Below are 26,672 nucleotides of genomic sequence, written 5' to 3'. Positions count from 1 at the left end.
CCATGGTATATATATATAATATATATATACACATACCACATTTTCTTTATCCAGTCTGCTATTTATGGGCATCTAAATGTATCTATGTACATTTATAAGTTGCTATTGTATATAGATATGTATGAGGTACATATATATGCCTGATATATATATATATATAATATATATATGTAGCTCATAGGGCATATATATATATATATATTCACACCCACATTCTTGTCAACCAGAATAAGAAGCTATTTCAACATACCTCACAGGTTTAAATAGGATAGTAATGTACATAACAATGTATCCATATATTCCATGCTGAATACAATTCACAATATCTCTCTTTCCAAAGGCAAGACTGAGAATGCCGGGTTTCATTCTTGCCAGAGAAGAATATGCTTTTCTAGGACTAAATATTGATCACAGAATGAAAGCATGTTTTATTAATTTTCAATTTGGAGATAACTTGATATAAAAGTTTTGACCAGAGATCGAAACTCAAAGATCTCACATGTGAATGTGAGTAAAAGCATGTGGACACACTCGAAACTTATTGCACAGTCCACCATTCCCACACATATTTCTTTTTCTTTTTTTGTTTTTTTGAGACGGAGTCTTGCTCTGTCGCCCAGGCTGGAGTGCAGTGGCCGGATCTCAGCTCACTGCAAGCTCCGCCTCCCGGGTTTTACGCCATTCTCCTGCCTCAGCCTCCCGAGTAGCTGGGACTACAGGGGCCCGCCACTATGTCCGGCTAGTTTTTTGTATTTTTTTTTTAGTAGAGACGGGGTTTTACTGGGTTAGCCAGGATGGTCTCCATCTCCTGACCTCGTGATCCACACGTCTCGGCCTCCCAAAGTGCTGGGATTACAGGCCTGAGCCACTGCGCCGGGCATCTCCACACATACTTCTTATATGATATTCAGTTACACTTGTTAGAGTATTTTTCTTCTTTCCAACTTCCATTTTAGGTTCGGGGTATATGTGCAGGATTGATATATGGGTAAATTGGCTGTCACAGGGGTTGGGTGTACAGATTATTTCATCACCCAGGTAGTGAGCATAATACCAGACAGGTAGTTTTTCGGTCCTTATCCTCTTCCCTTGCTCCACCCTTGAGTAGGTCCTTGGCATCTATTGTTCTCATGCTTATGACTATGTATACTCAATGTTTAGCTCCTACTTATCAGTTTCACTTATAAATGAGAACATGCAGTATATGCTTTTCTGTTCCTGTGTTAATTTGCTTAGGATAATGGCCTCCAGCTGCATCCATGTCACTGCAAAGGGCTTGATTTTGTTCTTTTTTATGGCTGCATAGTATTCCATGGTGTATATGTACCACATTTTCTTTATTCATTCTGCTACTGATGGGCCTCTAGGTGGATTTCATGTCTTTGCTATTGTAAACAGTGTTTCAATGAACATAACACATGCATGTGTGTTAGTGGTGGAATGATTTCTATTTCTTTGGATGTATACCCATTAATGAGATTGTTGGGTAGACTGATAATTCTGTTTTAAGTTCTTTGTGGAATTTCTACACTGTTTTCCACAGTACTGAACTAATTCACATTGCAACCAGCAGTGTCTAAGCATTCCCTTTTCTCCACAACCTTGCCAACATCTGTTCCTTTTTTAAAATAATATCCATTCGAATCAGTGTGAGATGGTATCTCATTGTGGTTTTGATTTGCGCTTCTCTAATGATTGGTGCTGTTGAGCATTTTTTTCATGTGCCTGTTGGCGGTGTGTATGTCTTGAGAAGTGCCTTTTCATGTCCTTTGCCCATTCTTTTAATGGGTTTTCTTTGTTTTGTACTTGTCAGATGTCTCCTCTACTCATCTCAGTTCCCAGAATGTCTTGCATAAGGGGCAAATCTTACCACGTAGGAATAGGATTGTAATGTTCAAAGTTATACGTTTTTCATACAAGTTGACAATATGGGAGGAGAAATCTGTTTCCATTGAACTCAAGAAAATACAGAATATTTGTCTTCGACATGGGGATTCCTGGAAGATTGTCCAAGATAGGAAAAATCCCGATAGCATTTTCAGCTGTTTCCGTTGTTTTTCATTTTAGCCACTGACTTGAGAAAGTCACAATACCACATACACTAACTGCTTTTGAAAAATCAAGCTATACTTCTGCACAGCAGAAGAAACTATCACCAGCTTAAACAGACAACCCACAGAATGGTACAAAATATTTGTAAACTGGGCATCTGACAAAGGTCTAATGTCCAGAATCTATAACCCTCACATCTCTGTCTGTCCACTTGATCTTTGACTGGCACTATTCCATGAAAAAGAACGGAATGGACGAATTTGCACTTTCTCCAGTTTACCTCTTGCTTGTACCAAAGCAGTCAGTGATTAAGGAACCGACGGTTGCTTTCCTTTTGTCTTGTGGTCTTAATTGATGACTCCAATATCTGATAGCTCAGCTGAGGTCGAGACTTAAGGACTCTTCACACAGCTTATACTTTCAAGTTGCTGATGGTTCAGTTATATAAATAAATGCTCAGTAAAATGTATGCTCAGTCTTTTGATAGAATGGTCTTACCCATGGTTATGAACATCTAATGCATACATGTATGCACTCTGTTGCTTTCAGAATACACACTATTATTGATGTCACATAATGCAGGGAATCTAAGATGAATTTTAAAACTTTAAGTAATTGCACTGAAAGGCTGAGATATGTTTGGAGTCCCTCGAGACGTGCCACCTGTGAGGACAAATGCTTAAGTTGCCATGGGTGGTGTGTGATGTTACTCAGTTACCTTTCTCTTGGTTGAAGGTATCCTGAGAAAGGTTGCACTTGGATATTTCCCTTCATTTCCTTTTTCTTTCTTTCTTTTTTTGTTTAGATGGAGTCTCACTTCTGTAGTGTAGTGCTGTGATCTCAGCTCCTTGCAACGTCTGCCTCGAGGGTTGAAGCAATTTTCCTGCCTAAACCTCATGAGTAGCTGGGATTACAGGCATGTGCCAACCATGCCCAGCTCATTTTTGTATTTTTTTTAGTAGTGATGAGGTTTTGCCATGTTGGCTAGGCTGGTCTCAAAGTTATCTGCCCACCTTGGCAACCCAAAGTGCTGGGATTACAGGCACAAATCACTGTGCCCAGCATTTCCCTTAGTTTCTCATTATGCTCCCATGGTAAGAAGTACAGGTCATACCCCACAAGTAAAGATGTTGATAAGCTTCAGCTTCCTGATATACCAAAGTGAACCATGGCAGTGAATCTTTAAAATAAAAGCATTAAAGACCTGCACTATTCAACGTATATCTCACGGTAGAACAGATCAGAATATAAGTGTAATTCTTTTAAGACCTTACACTTTGAAGCAGTCAGAAAGTAATTAAATGTGTTTTGTAGGGATACAGAGTGTCTTCAGTTGCAGCTAATGACTGTGAATCAATAAAGGAACTTATAATTTATATCATTCATTTCCTGGCACTATGTTTTAGGGGCATAATAGATGTTCAATTAATGTTAGGAAACAGAATTTTGTTGTTTTGCTATTTTATACATAAAATTATAAATGAACTCTATTTCTAATATGATTTTATTGTGCCTAATAAATCTAAATGCATTAGTTTTATCTCTTTTACAGTTTCTGAAACAGAATGTGCAAAGTTCTTTTAGATGGTTATTTTGATTTTATTTTAAACTTCCTGTAAATATACTAACAGGCTTCTGCTGCAAAACAATGTCAAAAACTCCACAAATATTTTCAATAATAAATTGGGCTTGAAAAATAATTAAGTAAAATATAAAGTATGTTATAATGAACATGATGCATATTTTGGAGAAAATCTTACAATCCAATTCCTTTTTAATCATTCAAAATCCTATTGACAGATAATTTGATTATTATATTAACACCTGTTACATTTTCTATAAGATAAGGGGTCACATAGCCTCAGAGACAAAGCAAACGAAAGGCAGACAATAGCAAAATGTAGGTTATTAGTAAATATCTTCATCATTGACACCAATTGGACTATTCAAAAATATGTAATAATACTTGTGAGAGTATTTTACTAGCTTTGAATTACTCTACACCCATAGGCACTTATCAGTTAATTAATTGTATCAAATTTGTATTGAACTAACACGAAATATGCAAGAGCTGTCAATAAACTGGTCAGCTGTTGAATTTGACATTGAGATTACAGGTAGGGATAAGTGGTTTTGCAATGGTTTAGTTGAGACAGACAGAGGAGAAGGAACCACAGACTAAGTTCTTGCACTCAACATTAGAAAAGGGTCAGGAAAAAAAAAACAGAAGTTTTGAGGCACCCTGAGTTTTGAAAAGGATTCCCAGTGGGGAATGTCAATACAGAGAAAAGAGGAGAGTGGCAGGGAAAATACCTGTGTGCTCCAAGAACTTCTCACCATGCTGCCTCACCTTTAGTATAGAGCCTCGTGAAAGAGGAACCCTCATCTACCACCTCCATCTGCACCTTCCCTTCATTCCTCAAACCCTTGGTGTCTGACATGTGTGCTCAGCATGACATCAAAATTTGCCTGGCCAAAGTGAGGAAATCCCTTCTTTCATGAAAAATAAATCCAATGAGAATTTTTTGGTTTTCATCTTTTATGACTTTGTGCTCCTCTTAAATTTCCACGATATGCTTATCTTATTTCTTCATAGGCACCTTCATCCTGCATTCACTCCCCATCTTTTTTTCACTTTATATCTCTCTCAATACCTCTGAAGACTCTAAAACTACATGTGAAACTGGAGAGAATGTCATTTTCCTTAGTCTACATTCTAAACTGTCTACTAAGCACCTAGCTGTGCAATGGATTCATCAAAACTACCTGTTTAAAATTGAGACAGTTATAAATAGCCCATCAAAAAAAAAAAAAGCCCAGGACCAGACAAATTCATAGCTGAATTCTACCAGATATACAAAGAAGAGCTGGCACCATTCTTACTAAAATATTCCAAAAATTGGTGAAGAGGGACTCTTCCCTAACTCATTCTATGAGGTCAGCATCATCCTGATACCAAAACCTGGCAGAGATACAACAAAAAAAGAAAACTTCAGGCCAAGACCCTTGATGAAAAATCCTCAGCAAAATATTGGCAAACTGAATCCAGCAGCATATTAAAAAGCTTATCCACTATGATCAAGTAGACTTTATCCCTGGGATGCAAGGTTGAGTCAACATACAAAAATCAGTCAGTGCGATTCATCACATAAACAGAACTAAAAACAAAAACCACATGATTTCCTCAATAGATGCAGAAAAGACCTTCAATAAAATTTATTACCGATTCATGTCAAAGACTCTCAATAAACAAAATATTGGAGAAACATACCCCAAAATAGTAAAAGCCATATATAACAAACCCACAGCCAATGTCTTGCTAAATGGGCAAAAACTGGAAGCATTAAACTTTAAAACTGGCACAAGACAAGGATGCCCTTTCTCATCACTCCTATTCACCATAGTTTTGGAAGTCCTGATCAGGGCAGTCAGGCAAGAGAAAGAAATAAAGGGCTTCCAAAAAGCAACAGAAGCTGAACTATCCCTGTTTGCAGATGACAAGATCATATATCTAGAAAGCCCCATAGTCTCAACCCAAAAGCTTCTTAACCCATTTATGCTGGAGGTTGCAATGTTTTGAATTGTAGACATGTGTGAAAAATCAGAACTTGGCGATGACCTTGAGCACTAGGACACAATTGATTCCCACATGCTTAGTGTTCCAATAATGGAACACTAGGCATAAATGGGTTTTAAGCTGATGAACAAATTCAGCAAAGTCTCAGGATGCAAAATCAATGTGCAGAAATCACTATCATTCCCAGACACCAACAACAGTCAAGCTCAGAGCCAAATCAGGAATGACCTCCCATTCACAATTGCCACAAAAACTCCTAGAAATACAGCTAACTAGGGTGGTGAAAGAGCTCTACAAAGAGAACTACAAACCACTGCTCAAAGAAATCAGGGATGACACAAACAAATGGGAAAACATTCCATGCTCATGGACAGAAAGAATCAGTATTGCTAAAATGGCCATAGTGCCCCAAGCAATTTTCAGATTCAATGCTGTTCCTATAAACTACCATTGACATTATTCACAGAAATAAAAAATAGTATTTAAAAATTCATATGGAACCAAAAAAAAGCCGGAATAGCTAAGGCACTCTAAGCAAAAGGATCAAAGCTGGAGGCAACATGCTACCCACCTTCAAACTATTCTACAAGCCTATAGTAACCAAAATGGCATGGTACTGGTACAAAAATAGACACATAGACCAGTGGAACAGAATAGAGAATCCAGAAATAACACCACATTCCTACAACTATCTAATCTTTGAAAATCTGACAAAAACAAGCCATGTGGAAATAATTCCCTGTTCCATAAATGGTGCTGGGAGAACTGGCTAGACATATGCACAAGATTAAAGCTGAACCCCTTCCTTATACCATATACCAAAAATTAACTCAAGATGTTTTAAAGACTTAAATGTAAAACCCAAAACTATAAAAACCCTGGAAAACAACCTAGGCAATTCCACTCAAGACATAGGCACAGGCAAAGATTTCATGATGAAGATGTCAAAAGCAATTGCAACAAAAGCAAAAATTGACAAATGGGATCTATATTAGTCCATTCTCATGCTGCTATGAAGAACTGCCCAAGACTGGGTAATTTATAAAGGAAAGAATTTAATTGACTCATAGTTCAGCATGCCTTGGGAAGTCTCAGGAAACTTAAAATCACAGCAGAAGGGGAAGCAAACATGTCCTTCTTCACATAGCAGTAGGAAGGAGAAGTGCCAAGCAAGGCAGGAAAAGCCCCTTATAAAACCATCAGATCTTGTGAGAAGTCACTCACTCTCACAAAAACAGCAGCATGAGGGTAACTGTCCCCATGATCCAATTACCTTCCAGCAGGTCACTCCCACAACATGTGGGGATTATGGGCACTACAATTCATGATGAGATTTGGGTGGGGGCACAGTCAAATCATATCAGGATCTAATTAAAATAAACAGCTTCTACACAGCAAAAGAAACTATCAACAGAGTAAAAAGACAACCTACAGAATGAGAGAAAATTTTTGCAAGCTGTGCATCTGACAAAGGTCTTATATCTAGCATCTGAAACAAATTTATAAGAAAGAAAAAAACCAAACAACCCCATTAAAGAGTAGGCAAAGAACATGAACAGATACTTTTAAAAGAAGACATACATGTGGCCAACAATCATATTTAAAAAAAGCTTAACATTGCTGACCATTAGAAAATGCAAATCAGAACACAATGAGATACCATCTCCCACCAGTCAGAATGGCTATTATTAAAAAGTCAAAAAATAACAGATGCTGGCGAGGTTGTGCAGAGAAAGGAACACTTTACACTCTTGGTGGGAGTTTAAATTAGTTCAACCATTGTGGAAGACAGTGTGGTGATTCCTCAAAGACCTAAAGACAGAAATACCATTCAACTAACAATCTCATTATTGGGTATATACCCAAAGGAGTATAAATTGTTCTATTATAAAGGCATGTGCATGCATTATGTTCACTGCAGCACTGTTTACAATAGCAAAGACATGGAATCAACCTAAATCCCCATCAGTGATATACTGGATAAAGAAAATGTGGTACATACACACCATGGAATACTATGCAGCCATAAAAAAGAATGAAATCATGTCTTTTGCAGAACATGGATGGAGCTGAAGGCCATTATCCTTAGCAAACTTTGCTTAACTAAATTGTCTAAAAACCATGATCCCTTGTTGATATAGTTTGAATATTTGTCCCTTCAAATCTCATGCTGAAATGTTATTCCCAGTTTTAAAGATGGGGCCTGGCAGGAGCTGTTTGGGTCACGAGGGGGGATTCCTTATAGCTTGGTGCTGTCTGGTTGTTTAAAAGTGTGTGGCCCCAGGCACGGCGACTCACGCCGGTAATCCCAACACTTTGGGAGGCCAAGGTGGGCGGATCACAAGGTCAGGAGATCGAGACCATCCTGGCTGACACAGTGAAACCCCGTCTCTATTAAAAATACAAAAATAAAAGCTAGGCGTGGCAGCATGTGCCTGTAGTCCCAGCTACTAGGGAGACTGTGTCAGGAGAATGGTGTGAACCTGGGAGGCGGAGCTTGCAGTGAGCAGAGATCACGCCACTGCACTCCAACCTGGGCGACAGAGCGAGACTCCATCACACACACACACACACACACACACACACACACACACACACACAAAGAGTGTGGCACTGCTCCCCCATCTCTTGCTCCTGCTCTTGCCATGTGATGTCCCTGCTCCAACTTCACCTTCCACTGTGAGTAAAAGCTCCCTGAGGCCTCCCCAGACTACGGACAATTGCAGACACCGTTTCTTATACAGCCTGCAGAACCGTGAGCCAATTAAACCTCTTTTCTTTATATATTACCCAGCCTCAGATATTCCTTTATAGCGAGCAAGAATGTCCTAGTCCTTTTGTCCAGGTCATTGTTTGCATTCAGTGCAGATACTGTACCAAGCAAGTAGGAAAATCTGAAAACATGCTTGCTGAACGAACTACTGAATGAGGTCAAAGCAGCTAGGTTGTTTGCTATAAAATGGATAAGGATCTTACAGAGCTTCCTCTAAAAATGCTGCACAGTCTAGAAAGAGAACCAACTGAAGACAGTGATAAAAAATAATCTGTGTATGCTTACCAAGTGGTCTCAGTGCTACAGATATAAATAGAAAATGAATCCAACTATTAAAAAGGCCACAACTCCAAAAGAGCAGCTACAGAAGTAGATTCACGGTTTTCATTCTTTTATTCTGTAGAATTCCCATCAGGAATCCTGGTTCTTCTCAGGGTAATAGGATGTGACACCTGAGGCCCATGGTCAGATGGACTGTGGTGTGGTAGGAATGCTTAAGGAGAAGGGGAATGTTTTGAAAAGATGCAGTGGATGGTTTATCCCGTGCTTAAGAACTGACGCTGCAGACATTTTCTTAGCATCAAAGACTTTCATCCCTGTGTACTCCCTCATCAAAATTCTCTCTGATCATTAACAGTAGCCTTGAAAGCCATTTTCACATGCTCCCCATAGACTTCTGCGCAGCCATCCAATTCAAATGAAAATCTGATGAAATACGCTCTTGAAAAGCAAAAGTGTATGTACGACTCCCTTAAATAAGGCCCACATTGTTATTGGGATGACCATATATTTCACTTTGTTTTAGCTCATTCTTCACATTGGTTGGCATAGTGATATAGAGAGGGGCAAGATTTTTGTTAATTTCAGCATACATCGGCTGACCTGGCTGAGGCCCCTAGGAGCTGAATGTAGGGCTAATTTTGTTTTCCACTTTCTGTGCATAAAGTGCTGCTTTCTAACATAACCTCTGTCTTTCCTTTTTTCTTTTCTTTTTTTCTGTTTTTGTTTTTGTTTTTTGAGACAGGGTCTCACACTGTCACTCAGGCTGCACTGTAGTGCGCTGCAGTGGCAGCCTCTAACTCCCGGGCTCAAGAAATCCTCCCATCTCAGCCTGCCAAGCAGCTGGGATTACAGGCACATGCCACCACGCCTGGCTTTTTTTTTTTTTGTAGGAATGGAGTCTGGCTATGTTGCCCAGGTTGGTTTCTAACTCCTGGCCTCAAGTAATCCTCCGACTTTGGCCTCCCAAAATACTGGGATTATAGGCAAGAGGCACTATGCCTGGCTGTCTTTCCTTTTGACTCATTGGAATAATCTTCAACTCTTAATACCAACTCATTAACAAACAACAACAACAACAACAACAACAAAAAACCAAATAAAAACCCTGACCATAGGGAACAAATCATCCTTCCTTCACTTATAATCTTGTCTCCATCCCCTGCTTTTGCCTTTTTGTAGATGATCACACAAGTAAAGACTCTCTCTTCTCCCAAAAAATAAAGATATAAAAGAACAAAAGGTATATTCACATTCCAAATATATAGGCTAGGCCTATCATTTTCAGAAAAAATCAGTTATTAATTGTCCCTTAAATTGGCAAGCATTGACAATTATAACTACATATACAATTTAATCGATTTTTTATTTTTGCCAGTTGGAAATAATATTCAATTCACCTTTTCTGTCCTTGATCTCCAAGGATCTATAATATCAGTGCCCCCCAAAATTCAAAGCACATGGATTTGCATTTCATTTTCTTCTCTAGTTTAGGCATCATCCATGAGTTACAGATAATAAATCGACAAGCTTGCTGGTGCCTGATGACAGGGAAAAAGATATTTCCTAAAATACTTACCAATGTCTTCAGTATTTGTTCTCATCACCATTGTCATCCCTGCCAGACTTAACTTAGTAATGAATTGATAAACTCCTTAATCTGTAGTTGATCAGTAGCCTTTCTCATATTCCCCAGAGTCTAGTGGCTGGGGTAAGTATCAATTTATCTACTATTTTGAGCCTTTCCGAACTGATTTAAAATTCAAAAGGTCTTGCATGCCGTGAAATCAAAATCAAGGGCCTTTGCACCCTTTCAACTGTTCCTATGAATAAAATATTTTCTACATTTATAGAATGAATGACTTTCAAGTGTGATATTTTATTTGGTGACATTTGATGGAAGGAAAAAAATAACCATGTCATTTATGACGAATAGCAGGTTTTGGAGTTGGGGAAATCAGATCAACTTTATCAACTGGGCTTCAAATGGTGACATCTGATGTTTTCCACAGGTGCTCTGAGCTTAGCTGGTAATAAAGAATCGCAGAACAAGCTGATAAACTGGGGTTGCTCTGGAAGTACCCTGTCCAGCCTAATTTATTGCCAAATGTGTAAAGAGAACAGAGACCCTCTGCGGGATGTTCCTGTGATAAAGTCATCCTCTGCGGTCTGCCTGGACAGCACATGAAAAGCTATGACTGTAACCTTCCAGCACTTAATCCCTGATCAGCTCTTTCTAAACAATGCCACCTGCTCTTTCCTCTCTACTCATGTGTTACAGAAATATCTGACCAAATTATAAGAACAAAAACATTTGTTCTACTTTCAAAAGTAACAATTTAAGGTTCCTTCCTGCAGAGTAGAAATTATCTGAAATGATACGCATCCAGGCACTTGATGGGTGATCAACGGTTAATTAACAACATGGATGGAATTTTCTAAAGATCCTTTCAATTGAGTTCATTTGCTCTTAGATGTTTCAATTAAATGATCCCCATCTTTGCTCTAAAGAGTCAACCTGGAAATTATAGACTCTGCAGGTGATTATCTTCTGTGTGAAGGGAGACGCTAGAGACAGCAATGAAATGGTGAGCCATTTGTCAAGGAGAAAAAGAAGCACACTGAAAGAGTCCTTGAGAGAACGGAACTTGGTCTTGAGTTGAACTTGGATGTTGAATAGAAAACTGTAAGGGTGCATCTTATTTCACATTTAATGTTTGTTGAGTAGTTAACAAAAATCACATATATCACACACCTAGTTTTATTTACAGGTCTAACAGAACAGGGCACACCTATTCTGACATACTTGAAATAAAGAAGAAGGTACTAAAAAAATTTAAAAATCATAACAGTAATCGAGCACAAGCCATTACATTCTTTCAGATCAGAAAATAACACCTCACTGAAAATTATAGGAACAGGAACATTGCTAAGTCTAGGGAAAAGGAGATTGAGGATGGACAATAATTACGTCTGTGGTCTCAGAAAAGTTTCCGGGGTTTGCCTGCAGCTGCAGAAAGGGCTGTCATAGCATATTCATGTTTCTAAGGTCTAATGATGCCACTGCTAAAAAGCAAAAGTCAAATAAGGATTTAATTTTTTAGAAATACATAGTGTATGCCGGGCGCGGTGGCTCACGCCTGTAATCCCAGCACTCTGGGAGGCCGAGGCGGGCGAATCACGAGGTCAGAAGATCGAGACCATCCTGACTAACTGGTGAAACCCTGTCTTTACTAAAAATATAAAAAACTAGCCAGCGAGGTGGCAGGCGCCTATAGTCCCAACTACTCCGGAGGCTGAGGCAGGAGAATGGCGTCAACCCGGGAGGCGGAGCTTGCGGCGAGCCAAGATCCGGCCACTGCACTCCAGCCTGGGTGACAGAGCGAGACTCCGTCTCAAAAAGAAAAAAAAAAAAAGAGAAATACATAGTGTATTATTTTGGCATCAGCATTTAATTGTGTCCTCTGCTAACATCTCTTTTATAAATATTTCAGAATGATTAAAGAAAAAGAAAGTGTCACGGCCAAGTAAGTTTGATATGCTCCGTAAAGTAACATCAGTAACATTTTAGATATTTTTAGATCTCTTTGGAAAGACAGAAATCTGTTCATCATGGTTTGCTTCAAGTTGCCTAAAAATAGAAGACTTCAGAAAACATTTTATATGACTAATAATTGTGTCCTAAAAGCATGGCATTTAAAAAGTTCTTAATCAATTGATTGAAATGATAAAATTACATGGAGCTAGGATTTATAATGAAGAACATTGACCGGGCACGGTGGCTCACACCTGCAGTCCCAGTACTTTGGGAGGCCGAGGCGGGTGGTTCACAGGAAAATGCAAACTTCCAAACATTACCTGACCATTGGTGGCATTGAGTGATGATTTTATAAGAACAAGAATTTTACTTTGAGATAAAACAAAACAAACAAAACAAACAACAAAAAACCTCTCTGTTGAGTAAAGAATACATTTCAACAAAGTGATTAAGATCAATGAAGTTACAATGTATCTGTCACATACCAAGAACATAAAACTGTAGACCATGATATTATTTTCTGCTGACATTGGACTTGGGTATAGAAGTTTTTTAAAGGACACTGAGGAACTCAGACAACTAAGTTATTACTAGGTGAACAATGAGGATATGACTACAATGAAATTTTATGTGCAGTATAACAGCATCAAACGCAGTGGCTCACATCTGTAATCCCAGTACTTTGGGAGGCTAAGGCAGGAGAATCGCTTGAGTCCAGGGGATCCAGCCTGTGGTGAGCTGTGTTCACACCACTGTACTCCATCCTGGGTGATGGTGTGAGACCTTGTCTCAAAAAACTAAAACAAACAAACAAAAACACATAACAAATATTGTTCCTTGGATTGGTGTCTGGAGATTGCTCAGCCTTCAATGAATGAAAGTAACAAATGCTTTAAGCATCCTTCCTGTGTATTCTTATTTAGATTTGTACTTGCTGGTTTTTCTGCTTCTCATAGATTTCTCTGATATTTCCATATTATTAGACATGCATTATCAATTTATCTTTTAAATATTGTATGCAACCTTTTAGGCATTTCGAACCAGCATGTTTGCATGAAGTAACTCATCTACAATATTTCTGGAAACAGAAGTTTCACACTCTTCATTCACTCCTTTTAAAATTGAGTGCACAAAGTCGGCTAGGATGTCTGTTTCCAATTCAAATGGAGTGACCCTCCTGCCATAAACAACCATGAAGTTGAACAGATATACAAGGTACCTGATTTTGACAGTGGCCCATAGGCAGTGCACGACTGTAGTCTCCAAGAACAGAGTGGATTCATGGGACCGTCTTGCTTCCAACTGAATATAACTTCTTGGCTGGTGAACTGGCAGCAAAAAAGGCCAAGGTCGTTCTTCTGAGCTGAGGAGGCATTGATCAGATTTCTTAGAGCCTCAACTGGCTGGAATCTGTGGGTTAGGAAATCCAAAGGAGGAAAATTTGCAAGCAGGTGGTTCAAAATTTGGGAGAGTATTCACTTCATGTCTGCAATGTTGGCTGAGGTAGCCCATGCATATGGCACAAGACTTACTAAAGAATAGCTGCAAAGGACTGAAGGAGAAAAAGAAGTGTGTGAACAAAAAGTATCTGAGACAGATCTCGATCAATTTAGAAAGTTTACTTTGCCAAGGTTAAGGACGTACCCGAGACACAGCGTTAGGAGGTCCTGACTGCATGTACCCAAGCTGGTTGGGGTACAGTTTCATTTTATATATTTTAAGGAGACATGAGACATCAATCAATATGTGTAAGATGTACATTAATTCAGTCTGGAAAGGTGGGACAACTCAAAGCAGGGAGGGTACTTCCAGGTCATAGGTAGATAAGAGACACCTGGTTGCATTTTTTTAAGTCTCTGATTAGCCTTTCACTGAATACACAATTTACATGTGAGACAGGGGTAAAGGAATAGTTACTTATGCCTTAGTCTGGTTCAGTGAATCTGCATTTTTACATCAGTAATAGGGCAGAGGAAGCAATCAGATACACATTTGTCTCAGGTGAGCAGAGGGATGATTTTGAGTTCTGTCCTTTGTCCTATACCTGTGAAGATGAACTACCCATTATCATTGCCAGGATGAAATTCAACAGAACTATTTTAGGGTAAAGATCTTCAGGCCCACAAGGAATTTTGCTGTGGGCAAATTGTGAGGGAAGCATGTAGCTTTTTTATCTTTGTGTTATAGCTGCCTTATTTGGGAATGAAATGGGAGACAGGTTCCCCTGATGCAGTTCCCAGGTTGACTTTTCGGTTGGGCTTGGTGATTTTGGAGTACTGTGATTTCTTTTTCCTTTGACAAGCATAAGAGCATAATCAGCACCATAGTTCCCCCTTATCCATGGATGATAAGGTCCAAGACTCCAGTGAATGTCTTAATCTGCACATAGCACCAAATCATATCTACAGTGATTTTTCCTATACATACACACCCATGATAAAACATAATTGATACACTAGGCACAGTAAGAGATTAACAACAACACCTAATAATAAAGCAGAACATTCTAACAATATGCCAGCATCACTACTCTTGCGCTTGTAGCCGTTATTAAGAAAAATAAAGGTAACTGGCACACAAGCACTGCCAGAGGGCTACTAAGTGACTAATGGGCAGGTAGCATCTACAGCGAGGCACCCTGGATGATTCACATCCTGGGCAGGATGGAGCAGGGTGGCACAAGACTTCTTCACATTACTCAGAATGGTGCACAATTTAATAATTATGCATTGTTTATTTCTGGAATTTTCCATTTTTTTTTTTCAGACTGTGGTTGACCGCAGGTAACTGAAACTGTGGAAAATAAAAACACAGTAAGAGTAGACTACTTTATCTCAACCCTTTGAATGTCTCACTCAGCCAGAGTACAGCAACTCACCACCTCATTGTGTGTCGCAGAATTGTGTGTCGCAGAATTCACTTCATTAACACAAATGCAAGGTATGCTTATTTATAAATACTCTCAGAAGGGTAGATGAGAACTCTTTAATAGCGTTTACCTGTGGGAGCTGGAGGGCAGTGTTTGGGGCTTTGAGGGATTTATTTAACCGTTGATTGCACGGCTATGAGTATTGTATGAATTATTTTACCCTTGGGCTGGGCCTAGTGGCTCACACCTGTAATCCCAGCAGGTAAATCGCTTGAGCCCAGGTGTTCCAGACCATCCTGGGCAAAATAGTGAGCCCCTGTCTCTACAAAACAATACAAAAATCAGCGAAGTGTGGTGACACGTCCCTGTAGTCCCAGCTACTCGGGAGGCTGAGGTGGGAGGATCATTTGAAGCCCGGGAGTTCGAGGCTGCAGTGAACTACAGTTGTGCCACTGCACTCCAGCCTGGGCAACATAGTGAGACCCTGTTTCTACAATAAAATACGGAAATTATCCAGGCATGGTGGTACACACCTGCGGTCCCTGCTACTAGGGAGGCTGAGGTGGGAGGATCGCTTGAGCCCAGGAGGCAGAGGTTGCAGTGAGCCAAGATCGCACCACTGCACTCCAGCCTGGGGAACAAAGTGAGACCTTGTCTCCACCAAACAAACAAACACACACATACACAAATAATAATAACAATAATTTACCCTCATCACATATAACTTAAAAGTTCTTAAGTCTTAAAAGTTCAAAATATATAATATCTATTGAAAATTACATTCCCTTAGTGTTTTCTTCCTTTTTTCATATTGAATCATCTTTTTGCACTATTTCTTACTAGTCACAGTTATTACTGAAATCTTCCAAAAGATTTTAAGTTGCACTTCCAAAATGTGCAACTTAAGAAAAATGATCAAGAAAAATTAAGGATCTATCTATAACCTGGGAAATAGTAATGAAGTTCATTTTGGATAGTTGACTGAAGGAATTACAGTCCTTTGGAATGAAACTGAAGCTTTAAAAAAAAAAAAAAAATGCCTGAAGAAATAGGTTACAAATATGCAGTTGGGCTTTTCATGCTCAAAGTTCTCTGTGAATAGAATTATTCTGACAGAAAAGGATTTGTGGACATGGCCACCAGGCTGTGACTTTAAAGGATGAAAATCTTCAAGATTCTGAACCAAATCACTGCCTGCCTCAGACCAATAACAAACGGGATTACCAAAGTCAATTGTGTTATCAGCACAATTCAGCCTGATAAAGCTTGAATATCTAGATGAAAGAGCATTACTCAGTGCCTCGAGATTAGGGGAAAGAGAGACATATGAGATAAAATGGGAAGTATATTTATGTTCCATGGTTATCTTTAAAGCATTTTAGTGAGGTCTCAGGTTTGTATGGGAACATGTGAATAATATTTTAACAGTAAAATAGAAAATGTGATGCAATATAAATAATTTACATTAGTATTGTTATATTGGATATATAGAGATGAAATATATTGATTATTTGTAAGCATTCTTAGACATCAAAAGAATACACAAAGCTGAATTTAAAAAAAAAGATACAATTCTTAGGTGCTTTACATATTTTATGGAGAGTTCCATTAAGAAGCCGATTCCAATGCTGAAATTGAATGTAGTTCTTTTCAAAAACAGATTTAATTACTTTCCAGTTATAAATTTATCTTAAAAATAAGTTGTGCCTTTTATCGCTAGATTTTATTTACTATATATTATACTTCATAATATGTTGCAGTCTATTGATCTGGAAATTAGGGAAGTTGATAACTTATCTTTAAGTATTTTTCAATGTCTGATAATAACAAAAACATACAACCTAGGGCAGCTGCTTGAGTGGAATACAGTTACCGGAAATCAAAGACGTCCATGCTGCCAAAATCCTTCCTTTCTGGTTTACTCAGATATTTTTGTTAACTTGCTTTTTCATCTTTTAATGGCTTCCAAGGCATATATAGTCTGTCCATTCTGACTGAGTGAAGAGTTCACTCTCGTTTCTCACAAGAATATTTTTCTGTGCTTAGAATAACAGTATTTTATAGCTGGAATGCAGATTGTGTGAGTGTGTCTGTGTGTGCGTGCATTTGGGTGTGTGTTGTGGTACTCGGGGAATTTTATTTCAATTCTGCCACTTAATTATGTGCACCTGGCAGACACCCTGCCATATACATCTTTATTTCCTGGCCACGTTTTGCTGAGACTCAATGGATAGTGAATAAAGAGTAAATTTTCTCTATTCTCTTCATTAGTTTGTTCCTTCGTAAATAAAAAACTGTTGTGTTTGATTTTATTTTACTATCTTTTTAAGATGAAAACAACAAAAATTGTAATAAGACCATATAGAATTATAAATGTACTTCAAAGCACTTCTTTACTCGCATTCCAAAAAAAAAAAAAATGAAGAGCAGTATTTTAATTATCATTACTTACAGTGATTTAATGATCAGTCTGAAACATATTCTGTTTTCTATTGAAGTTGCCTTTTTGATTCAAGAGTAATTTAGAAGAGATGAGTGGGGCAAAAGAGAGATATTAGAAAGGGACTTGAGAAATCTTTAGAGGATAGTTACATGTTAAATCTCTTGATTGTGATGATGGTTTCCTGGTTGTATATAATCATAAAATCTTGTCAAATTACGTGCTTTAAATGTGTGCAGTTTTGTGTATGTCAATTATACCTCAATTAATCTGTTTTTAAAATGAGGCTTTGTCATAACAGCAAACTAAAAATATGTGACAGTGGCTTCAACGATGTTCAAACCTCCTATGTGTTTATTGATTTTTGGTCTCATTATTTTATCAATTATTAAAGAGGACTATTAAAATATCTGACTCCCTGCAACTCTATAATTCTGCTTCATATATTTTGAAGTTCTATTATTAGATGTACAAATGTTTAGAATTCCTGTATCCTCTGGATAAATCGACCCCTTTATTATTTTGAAGTTAACTTTATTCGTGGTAATATTCTCTGTTCTAAAATCTTTTTTGTCTGATATCAATATAGACATTTCAGACCGTTGTGATTAATGTAAGCATATTATATATTTTTCATCACTTTGCTTTCAATCTTTTTCTATTTGAAATGTGTTTGTTGTAAACAGAATAAAATTAGGTATTGCTCTGTACATATTCTGAAAATCTCTGTTTTTTGATTGACATATTTAAACCATTCACATTTAATGTGATTAAGAATAAATTCATTCTCTACATATGTATTTTTTATTTGTCCATCTGTTCTTCCTTCAATTCTTCCTCATTTTCTTCATTCTTTGGGATTAGCAGAATGTATTTTGCGATTCCATTGTATTTCATTTTTTGGTATATTAGCTATAATGCTTTACATTATATTAGTTACTGCTTTAGGGTTTATAGTGAATCTAAAGCCTGTCACAATTTACCTTCAAGAGATATTATACCATTACATGAATAGTATAAGGACCTTAGAATAGATAACATCCGTTCCTTCTCTTCTGACGATATTACCATTGTTACTATGCATTGTACTTATACATATGCAATAAACCCCATAGTACATTGTTATTTTTTGAAATAATAAGAAAAAATTTTAGACATTTATTTACCCCTGTTGTTATCATTTTAGCTCTTTATGTCTTTTATTAGATACATATTTCCATCTAGTATAATTTCCTATCTACCTAAAATTTCTTGTACTGCAGGTCTGGTAGTGATGAACTCTTTCAGATTTTTGTGTCAGAAAAAAAATTTATTTCATCTTTGTTTTGAAAGATATTTTTGCTTGGTATAGATTTCCAGGTAGGCAATTTTTTAAAAATTTGTTTCAGTAGTTCAAAGATATTTCTGCACTGCCTGCTCACTTGAATTGTTTCCAGTGAGAAATTTTAATATGTTCTCACTATACTTTCAGTTTTCCTTAAAAAAATATTCTGGCTGTTCTTGTAATTTTCTTTTTGTCTTTTTTTGAGAAATTTTACGATGATGTGTGTTTGTGTTTTTGTAGCTTCCTTCACGTGTCTTGATTTGGCATCCATTGAGCCTCTTGGAATTGCTGGTTCATATTCCTAATCAATATAAAAGTTTTTCAGCCATCATTTAAACATACATTTTTTCTGTGCCTAGTTTTTTTTGAGACTTGAATTACACTTGTAAAAGGTAGCTTTCATTTTCTGTTCATGTAAAAATTGTTCTTTTCTTTTTGTATTTCATTTAGTCATTCATTTGGTTACTTATTTATTCATGGTCTTTATTGCTGTTTCTTCATATTCACTAATTATTTTATCTAAAATGTCCTAACCTGCTATTGGTCCATGCAGGGTTATATTTATGTGCTTATTTATATACCCTATTCTCTAATGAACTTTTTAAACATTTGGAATACTGTAATAAGAACTGTTTTACAGTATTTGCTATTTCTGTCATCTGGGTCCATTCTGGCTCACCTTTTGATTAATCAATTTATCTCATTATTATTGTCTTTACTTTTGCTTTTTGTTTTTTGCATGTCTTAAAAACTTTGATTGAATGCAAGACATTGTGGAATTTCCTTTTATGCCTTGGGTATTTGTGTAGTCCTATTGTAGTCCATTTCTATAAATATTCTTGAACTTTAACTTCATATATAATTTTGTTATTTTAAAATAGTGTTATTATTCTAGGTTTTGCTCTGAACACATTTTAGGAAGGACCACAGCCATACTCAATAATCCCTTAATTCAATGTGAGAAAAAGGATCTTGGCTGAACCATGTCTAGACGGCACTGAACCATCTGAGACAATGAATAGACTACATTACAGGATGGAATATTAGGATTTGTTGAATTTGAGACTCTATAACAGTGGTTTATTGATCATTAGATCATAGAAAAAGCAATAGATAGACAGCTGGAAAGATTCTGTTTGATAGAGGCAGAAAATTTCTGTATCTGCTTGGTAAAAGCTTAAGACAATCTAATGGAGAATCTCAATTTCTTACCCAATGTCCAGGCTCATGCCAACCACAGATGCAGAGCCTTTTAACTGAAGTGGAATATTCTTGAGGAAGACCCATAAATAATTCACAAGAGTATATGATGAAACTTGAAACTTCCCCTATAGCTTACCAAAATGGACTTCTAACATTTTCCTGAATAAACATGAACAGAGGTAAAAGAAAAACCTCCTGGGAATTAATTTTTAGATATAAGGATTTTGATGTATAAATAAGTGTGCCCGTATTAAGTAATTTTTCAACATGCTCCATTAATGTGGAAGTAATGACATATAACAGATATTTTATAGTGAAATTATATAAAGTCACATCCAATGCAAGTCTTTCTAAATGATAAGTGTGCTAAAGAATAAATCTAAGTGATAATCTAATAAAACTATTAAAGCCACTGTTTACATTGGCTATTTTTGTAGTCTGTTTTACTTTTGAGAGTTGCACATTTAGTCTGATGTTTAGATTAATTCCTTCTTGAAAATATGGTAATTTTCCCCTAAAATTAGAAAAAATTTTTAAAAATTGGAAAAATTTTAAATTTTTAGTTTTTGAAAACGAAAATACAGAAGTTCTACAGGTTTTACTAATTTTATAAAGTATATATATTTTTTAAAATCATATAATGGATACACATTGGATTTAAAGAATGGTTTTCTAGGTCTGTATTAATTCTGGGTCATGCTCAGATTTTACCAATTAGATAGAGGAAGAATCTCTTTTGCAGTGTGTGTGCAAACAATGTCTGTCCCTGTGGTTGTAAAACATCTTATCTGCCGCTGCTCAAGCTATTGGTGAGAAAATAGCCACTGTCTGCTCAGGTCCTCAGAACTGACAATGCCGACAGAATGCTCAGTGCTCAGGGATAATTTCTGCCGAGTACAGCATGATGGCTACTTCAAACGGCAGCTCTAGCACTGTTGGGGAATTAATGCCTGCTTTACTATTGTTTTGTTACAGGCTTAGTGCTCATAGAACCTGAGTGATCATCTGAGTTTTTCACAAAAATCGGCAGTTAAGTATTTCTCCTAATTAGCTCAACGATGTGTAAATAGGCTATAAATAGCTCTTAGAGCTATTTGCAGATAGGTTAGAGTAAACATTCTAAAGGCTGGTTTAAAACTTCAGCTTTTTCAGCCTTTTCGGATCTCTTCCTGGTTGATAAGAAAATAAAATGAATTATTTCTTTTTGTATGAAGCCTAAGGTCACTCAGTCAATAACTGATTTAAGAATATCCTCATAAATATATTTTTTTAATATGGGAAACACTGTGGTTGCCACTTCTGGTTAATTTCACCAATGTTTATTACTAAGAATGTTAAATGAAATAACATAAACGGCAATTTTATTAATGCTGATTTCCCAGACTAATGCTTAACCAGTGTAAATCGTGGAAAAACATGATTATACTCAAACACAGAGATACACAGATTATAGATATAGATAGATAGATAGATGATAGATAGATAGATAGATATTCATATATAAAGATATGTTGAGATGAATAGAGGTATAGATAGACATAGATGGTAGATAGATAGATTGATATAGATAAATAGATGATAAATGATAGATAGACAAAGATGGATAGGTAGATAGATTTTTGAACACCATTTTTTTTGCTCTTAATCACAAAGTCAAATGCATCTCCTCATTTTTATTTGTTATATGTTCATACTTCATCAGATAATTTCTTTCATGATCTTTATTGAAAATCTGTATTTTATTAGAAAGAGAATCATAATAGATTTCTTAATATTGCTATTTTGTGGTTGAATTAAAAAGATTAGAATAGAGGATGTTTGGAGATTACCTAGCAAAAAATAAACCGAACTGCACGTGATGGCTTTTGTTTTGTTACTGCTTAGGGCCATTGCTGAATGTGATTCCAAGCCATGTTTGCTGTAATACTCCATGAAGGCTAACAACGTAGATTGCTTCCACTCGGTTCTTATCACAGTTAAAGGGCTTTTTGTTTTGTTTTGTTTTGTTTTGTTTTACAGAGCCTCACTCTCTCAGCCAGGCTGGAGTGCAGTGGCACAGTCACAGCTCACTGCAGCCTCAACTTCCCAGGCTCAAGTGATTCTCCCACTTCAGCCTCCCACAGTAGCTGGAACCACACATCCCCAACCTCCAGGCTATAGGCAGGTACCAGTCTGTGACCTGTTTGGAACTGGGCCACACAGCAGGAAGTGAGCAGCAGGCAGGCATTACCATCTGAGCTCCGCCTGGATCCTCCTAGGAGCGCAAACCCTATTGTGAACTGTATATGCGAGGGATTCGGGTTGTGTGCTCCTTGTAAGAATCTAATGCCTGATGATCTGTCACTGTCTCCCATCACCCCCAGACGGGACTGTCTAGTTGTAGGAAAACAAGCTCAGGGCTTCCAGTGATTCTACATTATGTTAAGTATTTAATAATAACAGAAATAAAGTGCACCATAAATGCAATGCACTTGAATCATCCTGAAATCATTCCCTACCCCCTCATGTTCCCACTCCTGTCTGTGGAAAAATTGTCTTTCAAAAAACTGGTACCTGATGCCAAAAAGATTGGGGACAGCTGGCTGGGATTACAGATGTGTCACCACATCCAGCCTTCCAGCCTTTTTTTTTTTTTTTTTAAGAGACTGAGCTTCACCATTTTGCACAGGAGGGTCTTGAAATCCTGGGCTCAAGCCATGAGCCAGCCACAGCTTCCCAAAGTACTGAAATCACAGGCATGAGCCACCGCACCTGGCCTGTTTGTCTGTTTTTGAATTGAAAGCTGATGAGCATATATGTTCTCTAAAGAATCAGGTAGTTCTATTACATTTAAAAATGTTTGCTTCCTCCCTATTCTTCAATAGGTTTTTTTAGGAAAAAGTCGTACTGCAGATATTGTCAAGATTTTTGATTAAATTCTTTTTCCACAGCTAGCACTGCGCCCCAACAGTCACGAAGATTCGGTGAGAAGGCTATGGAATGCAAGGCTAGCTATATTTAGATAAATCACTACACTCTGAACCAAGGAAGCTTTCAGAAGAATATAGCAAAGAATACATGAATAGCAGGGAACAGTGATCACCACATATAGTTGGTGGCAGATGACTAATTTATTTACTTCCCCTGTAATTTATTTTAAAAATTAATTAGAAGGAAGAATTTAATATGACTTGCAATTCATTCATTCTTAAATTCAAATAGAGGTGAAGAAATCATGATTGAAGTTCTGTTGGTAAGCTATACAAAAGTTAAACCCTAAACTATAGGATGTTTCTTCTCACTATGAACCTCAGAGTCCAGAAAATAATGGTACATATTCCCAACTAATTTTAATGAATGATGGTAAGTGCTTCAACGGACATATGCATATACTGTAGCAACACAGAAGAAAGATTAATCAGTGATACTTATTTTATTGGCAACATTAGGGCAAAGATTGAACCAAAGGGAAAATAACATCTGAAGCACAAAGAGAAAGACAAACAAAGTAAATAGCAAAAAAATAGGAAAATGCTTGGAATATGCTAAGCATAGGCATAACTGAACTTGAGCTCTGTGTTTGTGAAGATGAGAAAATAAAGGAAGGGGTTAGTATTACGTCAGTGCAAAAGTAATTGCGGTTATCATTGAAAGTAGTGACAAAAAACTTGTTCACCTTTGCACCAACATAGATAAATGATTGGCGTTCAAGTTGACGAGTACAATATGTTAGAAAATTTGCCTTTCCTAGTTGTGAAGCACACCACAGCTGCTGGTGACAGTTTTACGTAAAGAAGAGGAGTGAAAAAGGATGGAAGTTCAATGTGCTTCTGTTCACTTTCAGGCAACTTTGAGTCATGAAAAAGGGATCTTGAAATATGGGTCTGCACTATGGAATGATGCTCCCTGCTACATCTCGGAATCAGACATCATGACTAAATCATTTTATTTGAAGCCATGGATGGAAAACACGCTAACTAGGAAGACTATCTAGGGGTTAGGTAGAAAACCCCCAACAAGTACCTGGAAAATACAAACATGCAAATGTCAAAAAGGATGAGGCGAGAATAGCCAGGAGAAGGGAGGAGAGTGGGAGACGCACTGTCATTTAAGAAGGGCTTTGGTCTTCGACTTCATGTGTTGTTGAGGTAGTTCTGTTGCCATTAATAATAAGCAGCTTGTTTTTGTTTGTGTTTCATTTTAAAGATCATTTTTTAATTTAAATATAGAAGATTATAAAGTGCTCTTATAATATAATTCTAGGTGTCTTGAGAACGTTCTGTGCACCCCCCAAGCTTTTCTGAGCAGTTTTACAGAGGTATAATTGATATATAAAAATCTATACAAATTTAATGTATACAGTTTGATGAGTTTGAATATGCACCTATGAAATAATCATCACGATCTAGCTAACATATTTATCCATCACCTCCAAAAGTTTTCTGGTGCCTCCTACTTTTTGTGGTAAGAACACAACAGGAGACAGCCTTTTAGCAAAATTTTTACATGCAAAATACAGTATTGTTAACTAGATCCACTATGTTAATGAGGCAGATTTCTAGAGTGTATTCACCATACACGAATGAAATTTTACACCCATTGAAAACAATTCTCATTTTTCCCATCCCAACCCACCCCCTGACAATCACCCTTCTACTCTGCTTCTATGAGTTCGACAATTTCATATTTCACATGTAAGTGAAATCATGCAGTGTTTGTCTTCCTGTGTCTGTCTTACTTCACATAGCATAATGTTTTCATCCATATTGTCACAGATGGCAGAATTTCTTTCTTTTGAAATGCTGAGTAGTATCCCATGGAATGTAGAGACCATATTTTCGTTATCCATTAGTCTATCAATGAACAGTTAGTTTGTTTCCATACCTTGGCTATTGTAAATAATTCTGTAATGAACATAGGAGCACAGATATCTCTTTGAGATCCTCATTTCACTTTTATTTTTAAAATGAAGACACAGAAGTCGAATTGTTGGATCACATGGTAGTTCTATTTTTAATTTTTAAATTATATATATATGTATATATATAATTTAGAGATGAGGTCTCTCTATGTTTTGCCCAGGCAGGTCTCAAACTCCTAGGCTCAAGTGATCCTCCCAGTGTGTTGGGATTACAGGCATGAGCCTATTTTTAATTTTTGAGGAAGCTTCATACTGTTTTCCATAATGACTGCATCATTTTACTTTCCAACAAACACAGTGCAATAGTTCCGATTTCTCCACATTCTTGCCAACATTTGTTGTTTTCTAGTTTTTTATAATGACTCTCTTAACAAGTTTAGGTCAGTATCTCCCTGTGAATTTGATTTGCATTTCCCTGGTGATTAATAATGTTGAGCACCTTTTCAGGTACCTGTTGGCCATTTGTATGTTTTCTTTGGAGAAATGTCTATTTAGTGTTTTGCCCATTTTTAATTGAGTTATTTGGTTTTTGTTATTGTTGTTGTTGTACATGTTTTCATGTTGAGTTGAAAGAGTTCCTTATTTAGTTTGTATACTAACCCTTTATTAGCTGTATGGTTTGCCACTGTTTTCTCCCATTCCATAGGATACCTTCTCAATCTGTAGATTGCTTTCTTTACTGTGCAGAAGTTTTTAGTTGAATGTCATTCCACTTGTCTTCTTTTGCTTTCACTGCCTGTGTTTTTAGTGTCATGTCCAAGAAATCATTGCCAAGGTCAGTGTCAACAAGTTATTCCCTATATTTTCTTTTTGGAGCTATACAGGGTCTTATGTGAAGTCTTTACATGTCTTATGTGAAGTCTTGAATCTTTTTAGTTCATTTTTTCTGTTGTGTAATGGTTCGATTTCATTCTTTTTGCATATGGATATCCAGTTTTCCCAACATCATTTGTCCAAGAGACTCTCCTCTCTCTATGGTGTATCCTTGCAAGATCTTTTGATGGTACCTTCATAGGTTTATTTCTGGGTTGTTTATTCTGTTGCATTGATCCACATGCCAGTACCATACAGCTTTAATTACTGTAGCTCTATAATATATTTGAAATCAGGAAGTGTGATTCTCCAGCTTTGTTTGTCTTTCTCAAAATTGCTTTGGCTTTTTGAAGTCTTTTGTGGGTTCATTACTTTTTAAGATTGTTTCTTCAATTGCAACTTTTAAAAAAAAATATAGGGAGAATGTGCCCTCTAAAGTTATTCCATAGTCTAGGTTTTTAAAATGGAATCAACCCACATGCAGTTTAAAAACCAGAGAAATGTATTCCTTACTTCTGCCCAGCCTTTTCTACAACCAGCATATTATTCAGGTGTGAGATAGATGATAGAAAAATTGATAGATGTATATAATGATACATAGATAGATATAGACATAGGTAGATATTAGACACAGAGAAGTATCTGTTTCCAAATTAATTTAGTCACTCATCTAAGCCACTATCACAAAAAATAGTAAATCTTCATTAATATTTAAAGTACTGTATTTCATTTGGATACATAGCATTAAAAATATGATTTCCTGTCTTTCTTTCTTTCTTTCTTATTCTCTTTCTTTCTTACTCTCTCTCTCTCTTTCTCTTTCTGTCTTTTTCTTTCTTTCTTTCTTTCTTTCTTTCTTTCTTTCTTTCTTTCTTTCTTTCTTTCTTTCTTTCTTTCTTTCTTT

Source organism: Colobus angolensis, unplaced genomic scaffold, assembly GCF_000951035.1.
Source record: "Colobus angolensis palliatus isolate OR3802 unplaced genomic scaffold, Cang.pa_1.0 Scaffold444, whole genome shotgun sequence".
NCBI classification, from domain to species: Eukaryota; Metazoa; Chordata; class Mammalia; order Primates; family Cercopithecidae; genus Colobus; species Colobus angolensis.
The sequence above is the reverse complement of the archived record's forward strand: the minus strand, read 5'-3'. Positions refer to the sequence as shown.